This window comes from Impatiens glandulifera, chromosome 2 (assembly GCF_907164915.1).
Source record: "Impatiens glandulifera chromosome 2, dImpGla2.1, whole genome shotgun sequence".
Classification (NCBI taxonomy): domain Eukaryota; kingdom Viridiplantae; phylum Streptophyta; class Magnoliopsida; order Ericales; family Balsaminaceae; genus Impatiens; species Impatiens glandulifera.
In genome coordinates this window covers 55,747,533-55,761,183 of record NC_061863.1, presented here as the reverse complement: position 1 = coordinate 55,761,183, position 13,651 = coordinate 55,747,533, and positions in this window count along the sequence as shown.

Below are 13,651 nucleotides of genomic sequence, written 5' to 3'. Positions count from 1 at the left end.
TAGTGGTATGATTCACGAAACAAGACACTCTCCTAAAATAATGTCTAAAATAATGTCAATGGTTGTAACTAACTTTCCAAACTATTTTTAAAAAAAAATTAATTTAATTTATTTTTAAAATATATTTATATTAAATAATGATAAAAACAAAAAACGTTTAAACACAACAACAATTAGTTACATTAAAATAAAAAATAAAATGTTAGTGAATAATTAATTAAGTGAGTTGCATTAATACAAAATTAAGTAAGTTGTTGATTCAACATCCCCGTGACACATGCGACAACGACTAACATAATAATATTTTTTTTATTCACCTATCATCCGTAAAATTTTATCGTGAATAACGCTTCATCCAAAGAACAAGATTTTGGATGAAATCTTTGACTCCTAAAATTTCTCCCAACAAAAATTATATAGAATAATCATCTTAGAATGATAGAAAAATTAAGTAGATTAATTTTGGAACCGGCCAGACGAACTAAACAGAGGTTAATCTTTATGTGCAGGTACTTCTAAAACCGTATGAACCGGTTGGGGAATCAAAAACCGGTTGCTACCACTGCAAAGAAACCAGTCTCAAGTGATCAAGTTAAAGATCAGATGAACCGGTTTCACTTTCTCAAAGCGACCGGTTAACGAAGAACAAAAGATTACATGTTTCACTTTCTCAAAGCGACCGGTTAACGAAGAACAAGTGATTTCATTCCAACCGGATCATAATGCACAAGACACAGAAACCGGATAGTACAGAACAAAAGTCAGAAGATTCAAAATTCAAGAGTGACGTACTATGACGGAGGAAACGTGTCTTGAAAGAATAAAAGAAGATCAGATCCGATCAGAAGCATGCGAGGAAAGCAATGATGCCCTATTGATCCGATGCTGACAACCGGTAGTGGATGTTCAACACGTGTCTCAATCTGAAAAAACGGCTATGTCATCCTATGCTCAGAGTCACCTGCATGAATGCCAGGTGTTGAGGAAGTTGAAACGTGCAAGCAACCTTTCTGTAAACAGGCGTGCTAACGATCGACCAATCCGAAAGAGAGAGAAGAAAGTAATCGTTGACTACTTTCAGCTATAAAAGGAAGATCAAACGTCTTCATTAAATGCAAGTGATGGATTACGAAAACAAATTATCAAAGCATTAAATTCTAGAGAGATAAAGTGTTATATTCAAAAACCGGTGTGTTCAAAACCGGAAGTTCTTTGTGTGCGTTTGTGTTGAGTAATTGTATTACATCAAAGTGTGAGTTTGGTGTAACCGGCGAGTAGCGAAGTTGGGCTCGACCGGAAGTGTAATTGTAACTCTAAAGAGTTAGTGGAGATCCTTCTCATAACCTGAGAAGAAGGGGTGACGTAGGAGGGTTTGCTCCGAACATCCATAAATAAATTTCGTGTCTCGTGTTCCTTCTTTGCTTTCATTTCTTGTTTATTTAACCTTAACCTCAAAACCAATCATACTCCTAAAACCGATCATTCATATCCATTAAACCGACTCCTTCTTAAACATCATCTAAAGTCGCAAACGTTGCTTCAACCTGAAACAGACATTTCCGCCCTTGAACCCGGTTCAAGAGTCTGTGACAGGTTGTGCAGTGCTGAGAACGGTTTTAGTCTTTAACCGGACTATCACCAAAAGAGTTGTGTGTTGTGTGTAAGCGGCCACCCTTCCTAGAAACCGGAAAACACCCCGGTCCTCCAAGGGCGTCCCCGATCCTAACAAGTGGTATCAGAGCGAGGATCCTAGCACTCAAGCAACCTAAGATGGTGGGAAGCATGACCCACAGCGACAAGCCGCCAATGCTAAACAGCGAAGCATTTAGCAGTTGGAAGAAACAGATGTATCTACATCTGATTACGTTAGATGATGAGATAAGCCGAGTCCTGAAAGAGGGACCGATCAAGATCAACAAGGAGGAAAGCCAGTGGACGAGTGAAGATCGGAGAAGAAGCAACCTGGACAACCATTGCATGAGGCATATCTATAAAGCTATAGATAACAACACGCTGAACAAAATATCAGAGTGCGAAAATGCAAAGGAAGCCTGGGAAACGATTATTCAGATCCACGAGGGAAACGAAAGAACCAAGGAGAACAAAATCTTGGTGGCTACGCAGAAGTATGAAAACATAAGGATGAAACCGGGAGAAAATATGAAGGAATTCAGCAACCGGTTCACCAGCGTAGTAAACGAGCTTCAAACACTCGGAAAGAAGTATGACAACCGAGAAGTGATCATCAAAGCTCTAAGATCTTGCCAAGCACGTGGGATATCAAGACCATGGTGATGAGGGAATCAAGTACCCTTGGACAGATGAAGTTGCATGATGTGTTTGAGGACCTGAAAGCCTACGAATTCGAGATCAAGTCTCGGATCGAAGATGAAGCATCCACATCAACCGCAACAAGAGCTTTGGTCACATCGGTGGAACCGGCGGCTCCAGTATCAACCGCACCGGCTCCAGTCAAAAACACTGATCAGATAACCGACGATGTGATGGCAATGCTAGCCCAGAAATTCGGGAAATTCATGAAGAAGAGACAGCCACCATCTAATAATGATTTTAATTATAACTATGTAGATAAATCAAACAAGAGATGTTATAACTGTGATAGTTTTGGACATTTCAGGTCAGAGTGTAGAAAACCAAGAAGAGACGATAGAAAACCGGAAGGAAACTATCAAGGAAATAATTATCAAGGGAATCGATATCAGGGAAACAATTATCGGGGAAACAATTATCGGGGAAACAACAACAACAACCAACGAAACGACTACCGGAGAAATGATGATCAACATACCGATGAAGGAAAGGAGATTCAAAAAGCTCTCATTGCATCCGACGGTGGAAGCGAGTGGGCGTACTCCGACAATGAAGATAGTGAAGAGAAAGTAACTTGCTTCATGGCAAACGACGAAGAGGTATTTGATTTCTCGTCTGATGAGTTTACTAAAGAAGATCTAGTTTCTGCACTCAACCAAATGGTTGCTGAGTTCAGAAATATATCTGCGTATATACCAACCCCTGTAGAACCTAAAACCGAACAAACAGAATATGTATATGATAAAACATGTGAAATCGAGACGTATGAACCGGATGAACTATTCTCCGATAATGAGAAGACAGTTCAACCGGTAACCGAAACCGATGAAAGAGCAATGTACGTCACGTCACGGCTGCGTGGGAGAAATCACGTCAAGCAGTAAAACAAATGTGTAACTATAAAAGACATCCGAAGTGTAGATATGGCATCGGCTATGAACCAAGTAAACAAAATGAAACAAAACAATCTAACGGGATGAAACTAACGAAAAATAATCTTCCATTTATAAAATTTGTCAAAAGTTCACAAACCGAAAATGACCTAAAACCGGAAGAAACGCTTAAGTATGTAGGCCCTAACGAATCTGAAAAATGGCTTCATCCTGAGAGAAGGAAAGCCAACCAGAAACCAAATAAAACAAATAAAACTCGACATCAAAGAAGTCCATCACCTCATAAGGCATTCTTGAGCAACGGCCAAGAAGTTAAGCCAAATATTATCAAAACAATAACCGGGAAAGTGATCCGACTTATTCAAGTCTGGATCCCAAAGGGACTAATCAACCATGGACCCAACTAAATGTGGGTACCAAAAAGGTGTAAATAATTGTCTGTTGCAGGTTAGGAGGAGCAACCAGTTGAAGAATTCTGAATGGTACTTGGACAGTGGATGCTCAAGGCATATGACCGGAAACAAGGAGCTACTGACCGACATCAAGTACGAAACCGGAGCATTCATCACATTCGGGGATAACTCAAAAGGTAAAACCGTGGGCAAGGGTAAGATTGTCCATGGTGAACTATCCATAAATAATGTACTATTGGTAGAAAAACTAAGCTTTAACCTGTTAAGCATAAGCCAAATGTGTGATGTGGGCTACAAAGTTGAATTTCATAAAAACTCATGCTTAGTCAAAAATCAAAATAATGACACTTTGTTAACCGGTAACCGGATAGGAAACATTTACAAAGTAAACTGGAAAACTGATTTCGAAAAATCTGTGTGTATGATAGCCGGAAATGATCCAAACTGGCTTTGGCATAAACGGTTAAATCACCTGAATTTCAAAACGATTAACTTTATTTGTTCCAAGGAACTAGTTCACGGTTTTCCAAACGTTAAGTTTTCAAAAGATAAACTATGTGCTGCATGTCAAATGGGGAAACAAGTGAAATCATCTTTTAAAAGTAAAGGAAATTATCAATCTGAAAGATGTTTAGAACTTTTGCATATGGATTTGTTTGGTCCGGTTAAAGTAACTAGTTTAGGAGGCATGCATTATACTATGGTGGTTATTGATGATTACTCCAAATTTACTTGGGTTACTTTTCTAGCTTCTAAAAATCAAGCAACTCCAAACTTGATTAAACTGATTTTAAGAATACAAAATGAAAAATCCATTAAAGTAAACAAAATCAGAAGTGATAGAGGAACTGAGTTTATTAACAGCAATTTAACTACTTTTCTTGATGATTCCGGTATTAGGCACGAGTTGTCTAGTGCCAGAACTCCTCAACAAAATGGCCTGGCTGAGAGAAGAAACCGAACTCTCAAAGAAGCCGCAAGGTCAATGATAGCCGATTCGGGTATCGCTCAAAAGTTTTGGGCTGAAGCTATCAACACCGCTTGCTATACACAGAATCGATCTTTAGTAACTAAACGGTTTTCGAAAACTCCTTTTGAAATTTATTTTGATCAAGTTCCAAGTGTACGGTATTTTCGAATTTTTGGTAGTAAATGCTTTGTTCACAATAACGGCAAGAATTACTTGACCGCTTTTGATGCTAAATCCGATGAGGGAATAATGTTGGGATATTCAGCTGTGAGTAAAGCCTACAGAATATACAATACTAGGACTTTAACAGTTGAAGAAACCGCACACGTTGTTTTCGATGAATCGGTTGAGCGAAACACTGCATTACCCTTCGACCTTCACAACAGAATAGAAAATTTCAATATCTATTCTGATGATGAAGACGAGGTTCCGGTTTTTAGACGCTTTGTCAAGGACCAAGCGGTTGATGTTGAAATTCAGCCTGATCAAGCTGCCTTACCGCAGAAAGTTGACGCTTCAGTTTCTACTGAAGAAATCGGTCGGTCTGACTCCGTTCAACCTACCGATCAGTCTAACCTTGATTAGCCAACCGAAAGCTTGGTAGACACGTCTCGGATTAACCTCAGAAGGAACAAAAATCATCCTCTTGAACTAGTAATAGGTAACATATCCTCACCCGTCCGAACTAGGCAACAAAATTTGGATCACTATGGAAACTCTGCTTTCATATCACAAATTGAGCCGAAAAAGGTGGATGAAGCACTGTCAGATCCGGACTGGATCTTGGCAATGCAAGAGGAATTAAACGAGTTTGAGAGAAATAAAGTCTGGTACCTAGTCCCTAGACCGAAAAACAAACCGGTTATAGGCACACGATGGGTATTCAGAAATAAACTCAATGAAGACGGTTTAGTTACGAGGAACAAAGCCCGGTTAGTGGCTCAAGGCTATAAGCAGGAAGAAGGCATTGATTTTGAAGAATCATTCGCCCCTGTAGCTAGACTTGAGGCCATTAGAATATTTTTAGCATATGCAGCTTTCAAAAATTTCAAAGTTTATCAAATGGATGTAAAAAGCGCTTTTCTAAACGGTAAAGTAAATGAAGAGGTGTATGTTAACCAACCTCCAGGTTTTAAAAATCCAGAACATGAAAATCACGTTTACCGGCTGAATAAGGCCCTTTACGGTTTGAAACAAGCTCCAAGAGCTTGGTATGATACCTTGAATCAATTCCTATTTGATCGTAAATTTACAATAGGTTCGGTAGATAAAACCCTCTTTAAATTTGAAAGAAAGGAGCAAATTTTACTTGTTCAGATTTATGTTGATGATATTATATTCGGATCAACCGATCCAAAATTATGTGACAAATTTTCAAAAATGATGACTGATAGATTTCAAATGAGTATGATGGGGGAAATGAGCTTCTTTCTAGGACTTCAGGTTAAGCAGATGGAAGCCGGAATCTTTATAAGCCAACCGAAGTATACAGCCGAACTGCTGAAGAGATTTGGGATGGATACCTGTGCCGAAGCGGCTACGCCAATGAGTCCTTCCGTGAAGCTAGACAAAGATGATGATGGTCAAGCCGTTGACATCACAGCATATCGAGGAATGATCGGATCGCTGATGTATCTCACGGCAAGCCGACCTGATATTCTGTTTGCGGTTGGAGTGTGCGGAAGGTTCCAAGCAAATCCAAAGCAATCTCATTATACGGCGGCTAAAAGAATCCTAAAATATCTGAAGGGAACTCAAGAAGTGGGACTTTGGTACCCAAAAGACTCGAGCTTCAATCTAATAAGCTACTCAGATGCCGATTACGCGGGGTGCAAAATCGACAGAAAGAGTACAAGTGGAACATGTCAGTTTCTGGGTGACCGGCTAGTCACTTGGAGCAGCAAGAAACAAACATCCGTTGCAACGTCAACCGCAGAGGCGGAGTACTTAGCGGCTGGAAGCTGCTGTGCACAACTCCTCTGGATCCAACAGCAACTCAGGGACTTCGGAATAGAAGCCAAGGAGTCTCCAATCTTTTGTGACAACACCAGCGCCATAACGATCACATACAATCCGGTGTTGCACTCAAGAACAAAGTATATCGACATCCGACATCATTTCATCCGGGAGCATGTTCAGGAGAAACACATCCGGCTGGAATATGTGTCGACCGAGCAACAAGTGGCGAACATCTTCACGAAACCGCTACAGGAAGCTAAGTTTTCACATTTTCAAAATATCTTGGGGCTTACTAATCTTAATCAATTGATATAATCATAATGCATGCTTGTATATAAAACCGGAATATGTGTTCAGGGAGAAGCTAAAGCTTCTCAAACCGTATTCAAATAGGCCATTAATAAATCAAACATGCTAACCGGGAGGAAGTCTCCAGTTATGCCCGACTACTTCATAAATTCAAATCAAATGTATGTCTACTATCCGGTTGAAATAACCAAGTTGAAGTGGATGAAACAAATCCAAAGTTGAGCAATTGTTGACATTAATCAACTTTTCTTCACAAATGGAAATATCCTACTAAAACCGGTCATGGAAAACCGCTTAGTACATATGCACTCTGGTCTGATGAAATGAACTTTTCCGGTTAACCTGAGATGACTGACTGAGTTTTCGTGCATGTTTTGAAAAATGAAGCCTGTAATTAATTAAAACAAGTCTACCACAATCAAGATGACGACATGTGTCCATCATCAAGAGAGGGAGACTTACATCTTGTCAATAAGATATTTTTCATCATTGCTATCTTAGTAATAATTAGATTTACCTTGGAAATAACCATTAGTTACTTCAACAAGTTAAGTCTATTAAATAGCTGATGACATCATCAGGCATGCTTAACCTCACTAAAGACCAAGCCGAATCCCCGGGCTATATAAACCATCCTTAATCCTCTTCAAAACATCACAAGTTCACTATTCACAAGTATCATTCTTGAGATAAATACTCTCTCTCTCAAAAACATGAATACCAACTCTTTAGCCAAGAAAATCCTATTGGCAGATTTTGAATCAATCTATCAATATGAGGATCATGAAGTAAAGGAAATGTTCTTAGCCATAGAAAGGAGTGGGCTAAGAAGTTTTCTTGAGAACAGGTTCATCATCGACTACCTTGTAGTCGAAGAACTCTTTGAGACCGTGAAAGAGGTGCATCGAGATATACTCGTTGCACAGGTCTACGGTCAAAAATTCCTATTCAGCGAGACGGATTTCGCTGTATATTGCGGTTTGTCCAATGAAGGGGTAACCGACCTAACCTACTCCCCGGTGACAATGGAAGAGATGTGTCGCCGGTTCTCTAGATCTAACATCCCGGTTAAACTCTGGGGTGCTAAGAGTCAACTTTCTCACAAGTACCAGATTCTCTGCGAGATTCTGGGAAAATCTGTCTTGTGCAGAGAGAAAAGTTACTATTACACTCAAAGGGTCTTCGAGATGATGATCGCCGTAACGGTTGGGACACCGGTCAACTGGTCCTGGATCATCTTCAGTAACCTGAAGAAGATGATTCTCTCCAACAAAACCGGCTACGCTCCTCAGCTGAGCGGTTTTTGTGCAAGTCTGGACATCCACTCCGGACCCTTCGTCACTCTTCACCCAAGGCACGTACTCACCAAAGAACGAGTATAAGAGATGATCGACCGGTGGGAAGCGGTTAAAGCCAGAAGAATTCAAGCGGCTGAGGCTTCAAACGCTCAAGCGGCTGAGTCATCAAATGTCTAAACCTGTCTTTCCTCTTTTCTTTTATCTTTTCTTTACAAAACCGGTACTTTTGTTGTACTACCGGTTTCGTACCTCAATTAATGAATCGGATTTCTTTCCTTTCCAAGTCAGAATCTAAAATATTCAATGCGTCGTATCAAAAATAAATTATTTCACTCTTGGGAACATAAATCCTCATTATCAAAGAGCATGCCTGACTTGATTTGACAAGACTTGCTTTATTCTCTTAGAAAATCACAAAAACATTAATGACTAAGCATAAACGGCTAGATTTTTCAAATCCTCTCATTAAATGCTCTCATTCACTCTAGGCTATAAAAAGGGGCTCAACCTCCATTTTCAAAACACGCCTTCAAGCATTCCTCTCTCTAAAAACTCGAAAGCTCAAGAACTCTCTCAACGATCTTCTTCTCTTCATCACCATGTCTGCTGAGATAAGAAACACTTTGATCATTGACTTTGAGGATATCAAACACAGCGACGACTATGAATGCATTTTTCAGCATGTCATAGCTTCTGGCCTGCAAGGTTTTCTCAAGGGTTCGGACCTCATCCTCGTGGAGGAGGTGTGCGAATTCTACAACAACGGTCACGTTTTGGATGATGGCAGCATTCGCACCATCATCGACGGTTAGTTCCTCCAGTTTTCTGAGGAGGAATTTGCCACCTTCTTTCACCTTCCAACGGAAGGTTTCTCTGATTTTCCGACGCCGTATTTACCGGCTAAGGAAACCTTTTTCAAGATCTTCTCTTCTTCATACACTCCTGTTAAGGACTTTGGGAAGAAAGAAGATCTCGCTCCTCACTACCAAGTCTTTCACGATTTGGTCCAAAGGTCTATCATAGGCCGAATGCCCAATCAGAACTACAGCCGGGAGGCATTCGATATTATGATAGCCATCATCCGCGAAACCGCCATCAACTGGGCATCCTATCTTTTCAATAAGCTGAAGCAGCTTATGACCGGTAAAAGAGGGAGGATCAGCTACGCTCCTCAGATCACCCGGTTTCTCATGTCCAAGCGTCGCAACCTTGGAAAAGGTGTTCCAGTTGGATCCTTCAACACCATCACTATAGATATGATCTATAAATGTGTGTTAAGAATTCAGGAACGGTCTCCACAAAACACCATGGAGAAGTGGTATGAAAGGAGGTTGGAAGGAGGATGGTTTACTGAATAATTCTCTTTCTTTTCGTTTTCTTTCCGGTTTCTGGTCATTTTGTTGTACGACCAGAACCGCTCCTATGTTAATCATTTCCTTTCCCGTATTAATGAAATATTTCAACTCTTAAAAAGTCTCCGGTTTTTCATTCACATTATTCCTTCCGGTTTTTCAAACTTATACAAAAACTTAAAGTTAACTTAAAAATCTCCGGTTAAACAAGACTTTAAGAGAAACCGGAATTTCGAGCAAAGATGCAAACTTGAAAAACTTAACCGCCCACAGTTTTATCTCTCAAAATTTACCGTCCATCGAATTTCCGCGTTTACCGCCGAAAGTTACGGCAGTAACTTTTTGGAGGGAAAGTTGGCGCCAAAACATCAAATTGACGGTTCATCTTCAAAACCGCCTGGAACCGCCATCTATATAAACTCAAATCAGCCCATTCAACACATGTGCTTTCTCTCTCTAAGAATTTCCAGAACTTCAAAGCTTTTCTCTCTCCGATCATCATCGTTCTTCATCTTTTCGTTTCCAACACATCATGGATCTAGGCAAAGCTCCCTTTCAATGAATGTTGCAGGTAGATTTCGCAGATATTGATGAGCATGCTGACGACAAGAACAAGGCTGTTCTTCAACTTCTACGAGAATCTGGGTTGGAGAAGTTCCTTTCTAGTCCGTTCACCATTCATCCGGCGGCGGTGACGGAGTTCTTGGCGACGGCGACGCTGTCGAAGAGGAAGATCTCGGCTACTGTCAACGGGAAGGCCGTCCTCATCACCGAAGAAATCTTTGCGGAAGCCCTTGGTCTGCCCAACACAGGTTCGGACCTAAAGATTGACTTAACCGAGGCAGAATCAAATGCTACCCGGTTGGTGGTATCTTTCTCGGGTCAGGATCTAGTGATTCACACCAACCGGAAGATCAAGCTAAAACCGGAATACAGATGGTTAGTGACCGTCATCGCCAAATCACTCCAAGGAAGGGGCGGTGACAAGGTAGACTGGGGATACGTCATATACGAAGAGTTCTGCCAAATGGTGATAAAGAAAGATGGCCGGGTGTAGGCCTATGCTATGCAAATCGTCAAACTTCTTGAGTTCCTTAAAGTGGAACTAGGTGAAGGTATACCGCTTCCGATCTCCAACATTCTTGACTTTGAGTCAATGATCGAAAAACCGGAGAAGACGATCAAACCAAAATCCTCAAAGACTAAATCCTCTAAGGGAGCCAGTTCATCGGTTCCAGTTGAAGAAGAAACCAGAAAGAAGAAACCGTCAAGAAAAGCGGTTGAAGCAGAAGTTCCACCAGAACCGAAGAGAAGGAAGAAAGTATCTGCAAAGAAAAGCTCAAAGAAACTGGCGGACTCCGAGAAAACGCTTTCCTCGGACAATCCACCGGAAAGAACCGCAGATGTCTTTCAGCCCATCCCCATCAACACCGTTATTCCAGATCCCGTTCCATCTCCAAGGCAAACCGAATCTTCGGGGAACAAGGAGAACAAGTCAAACTCAAAGGAGGAGGCAGAGGCAAATGTTCACTCTGCAACCTCCAAGTCACCAAGTAAGCAAGTTGAAGAGGTATTGGCCGATGTGGGCTTGAATACCTCAGAAGCAATTCAGAATGTGGTCCAAGAGATCACAAGAGAAACCGAAGAGGACGATGTTTCAAGTCGTCGGAAGCCAGACAATCAGGTTGAAATACTTGATCAGACAGAAGTTCAACCGGTCGATGAGACGACCAAATCAACAGAAATTGCATCTCCGGCTCAGGAGGGAAATTTTGAAGAACAGGAACCTTCCGGTTCCGCAGGAGGCAAGACAGCTCCAGAAGGACCCACTCCGATAAACAAAGGCAAAGGCATTCTCCTTGAAGAAACAACGGAAACCGGAACGGGCACGCTGCAAATTGACCCTCAACTAACCGGAGACGAGTTTCCATACACCATAGAGCAAGAAAATGAGATTTTCGAGGAGTGTATTCAAGATATGAACAAAGGAGCAAGTGATGCGCTAGCGCCATACATCTTGTGGGTGAAGCTCCGATGCGAAACCAAGTTGGCCGACATGCTTCCAGGTTTTAGTGGGAACAAACAATGGGACAAGCTCATCCAACTGGAAGAAAGGGCTCTTAAACTAGCGAACACCAACCTAATCCAACCGGCGTTTAACAAAGCTCCGGTAATCCTTGAAAATGCTCGGTTACAGGCAGTTGAAAATGCTTTTCAAGAAACCCAAGGAAAGACACTAAACCCGATCGAAATGAGAATAGCCGAACGATTTCTTGGGGTACGTGAACAGCTTGTGCGAAATCTTGATCATCTTGACATGAAGTGGTGGAAAAGTTGCCAACGTTAATTCAACAATGCTGAATTATTTCAAAGTAAGCCTTTCTTTATAAGTGGTGAGACATCCGGAACCCCTGAAAACTTGGAACAAGAATCCTCTCAACCGGTCAAATCTCTGGAAATAGATCAAATCAAGCAAGCGATGGCTGAAACATTTAATTCATGCCTTGGGCACTTCAAAGCCGTAACCGACGAAAGAATTGCAGTTGCTGAAGATAAACTGTCAAACTCTCTACAAACCATGATGGACACAACAATGCAGACAACAGTAAAAGCCATGATTGCCGAGTCCGTCAAAACCGCAACCGCTCCTTTAGTTGACATGCTGCAGGCAATGGCTATTCAAATCGGGGAAATGTCCAAGGTTCAAGACACTACAACTCTGACGCAAATCGAAAAGGATGCTGAAACCGCAAAGAAACTGCAAGAGGAAGAGATCGAAAGGGAACGGATACAAAAGGAAATTGAAGATAAAGACTATGAGCTTGCCCAACAATGCAACGAGGAAGAGCAGGCTAACGTCCAGGATCTTTCATTGGTTCAACCGTCCCACTCCATGAATACAAGGAACAAGAAGAAGCGTAGTGCCGTTAAGAATGTGATGAAACGGGCAGAACAGAAAACAGCCTTACCAGTCGTGATAAATGCACCACCGCTTGATGAGGAAGAAGAAGAAGATCCGGAGGAACTCAATCAACGGAAGAGAAGGACAACCGGAGAATCCACAGCAACTCCAAGCTTCAGACCTTCAAATACTCCACCGCCTCCACCACCGAAGCCAATTTGCGCCAACTTCAATCTCAAGAATAAGGGTACCGGTCATTCAAGTGTATGGGCCGGTGTGCTGATCGATGCCGAAAGACGTGCTAGAGAACACAGAGCAAGGCAAGAAGAAGAAAGAAGACGGTTGGAGAAGGAGCAGGAAAAGGAGCAACACAAGGGGGGATCATCCAAGCCCTAAACCTCTTTCTTTCTTTACTTTGAACAATTATGTTTTATTCTGTCTCAGAACTTGATTACTCTGTTCTTTCTAATAGGTTCTAACATATTTTTCTCAAAAAAAAAAAACATATTTATGTTTTTGAAACACATTTTCCTCAAAAATCATACTCATGCTTTTGAAACATACTTCTCTCAAAACAATCAAACTCATGTCTTTAAACCGGCCATACATTACATGTTTTGAATATTTATTCTAAATAATCAAAAAGGGAGAAATTGATAGAAAAATTAAGTAAAATAATTTTTCTAAACTGGCTACTAAGCAAATTTTTTAACCGGCCATACATAAATGTTTTGAATATTTATTCTAAATAATCAAAAAGGGAGAAATTGATAGAAAAATTAAGTAGATTAATTTTGGAACCGGCCATACATTACAATTTTTGAATATTTATTCTAAATAATCAAAAAGGGAGAAATTGATAGAAAAATTAAGTAGATTAATTTTGGAACCGGCCAGACGAACTAAACAGAGGTTAATCTTTATGTGCAGGTACTTCTAAAACCGTATGAACCGGTTGGGGAATCAAAAACCGGTTGCTACCACTGCAAAGAAACCAGTCTCAAGTGATCAAGTTAAAGATCAGAGGAACCGGTTTCACTTTCTCAAAGCGACCGGTTAACGAAGAACAAAAGATTACATGTTTCACTTTCTCAAAGCGACCGGTTAACGAAGAACAAGTGATTTCATTCCAACCGGATCATAATGCACAAGACACAGAAACCGGATAGTACAGAACAAAAGTCAGAAGATTCAAAATTCAAGAGTGACGTACTATGACGGAGG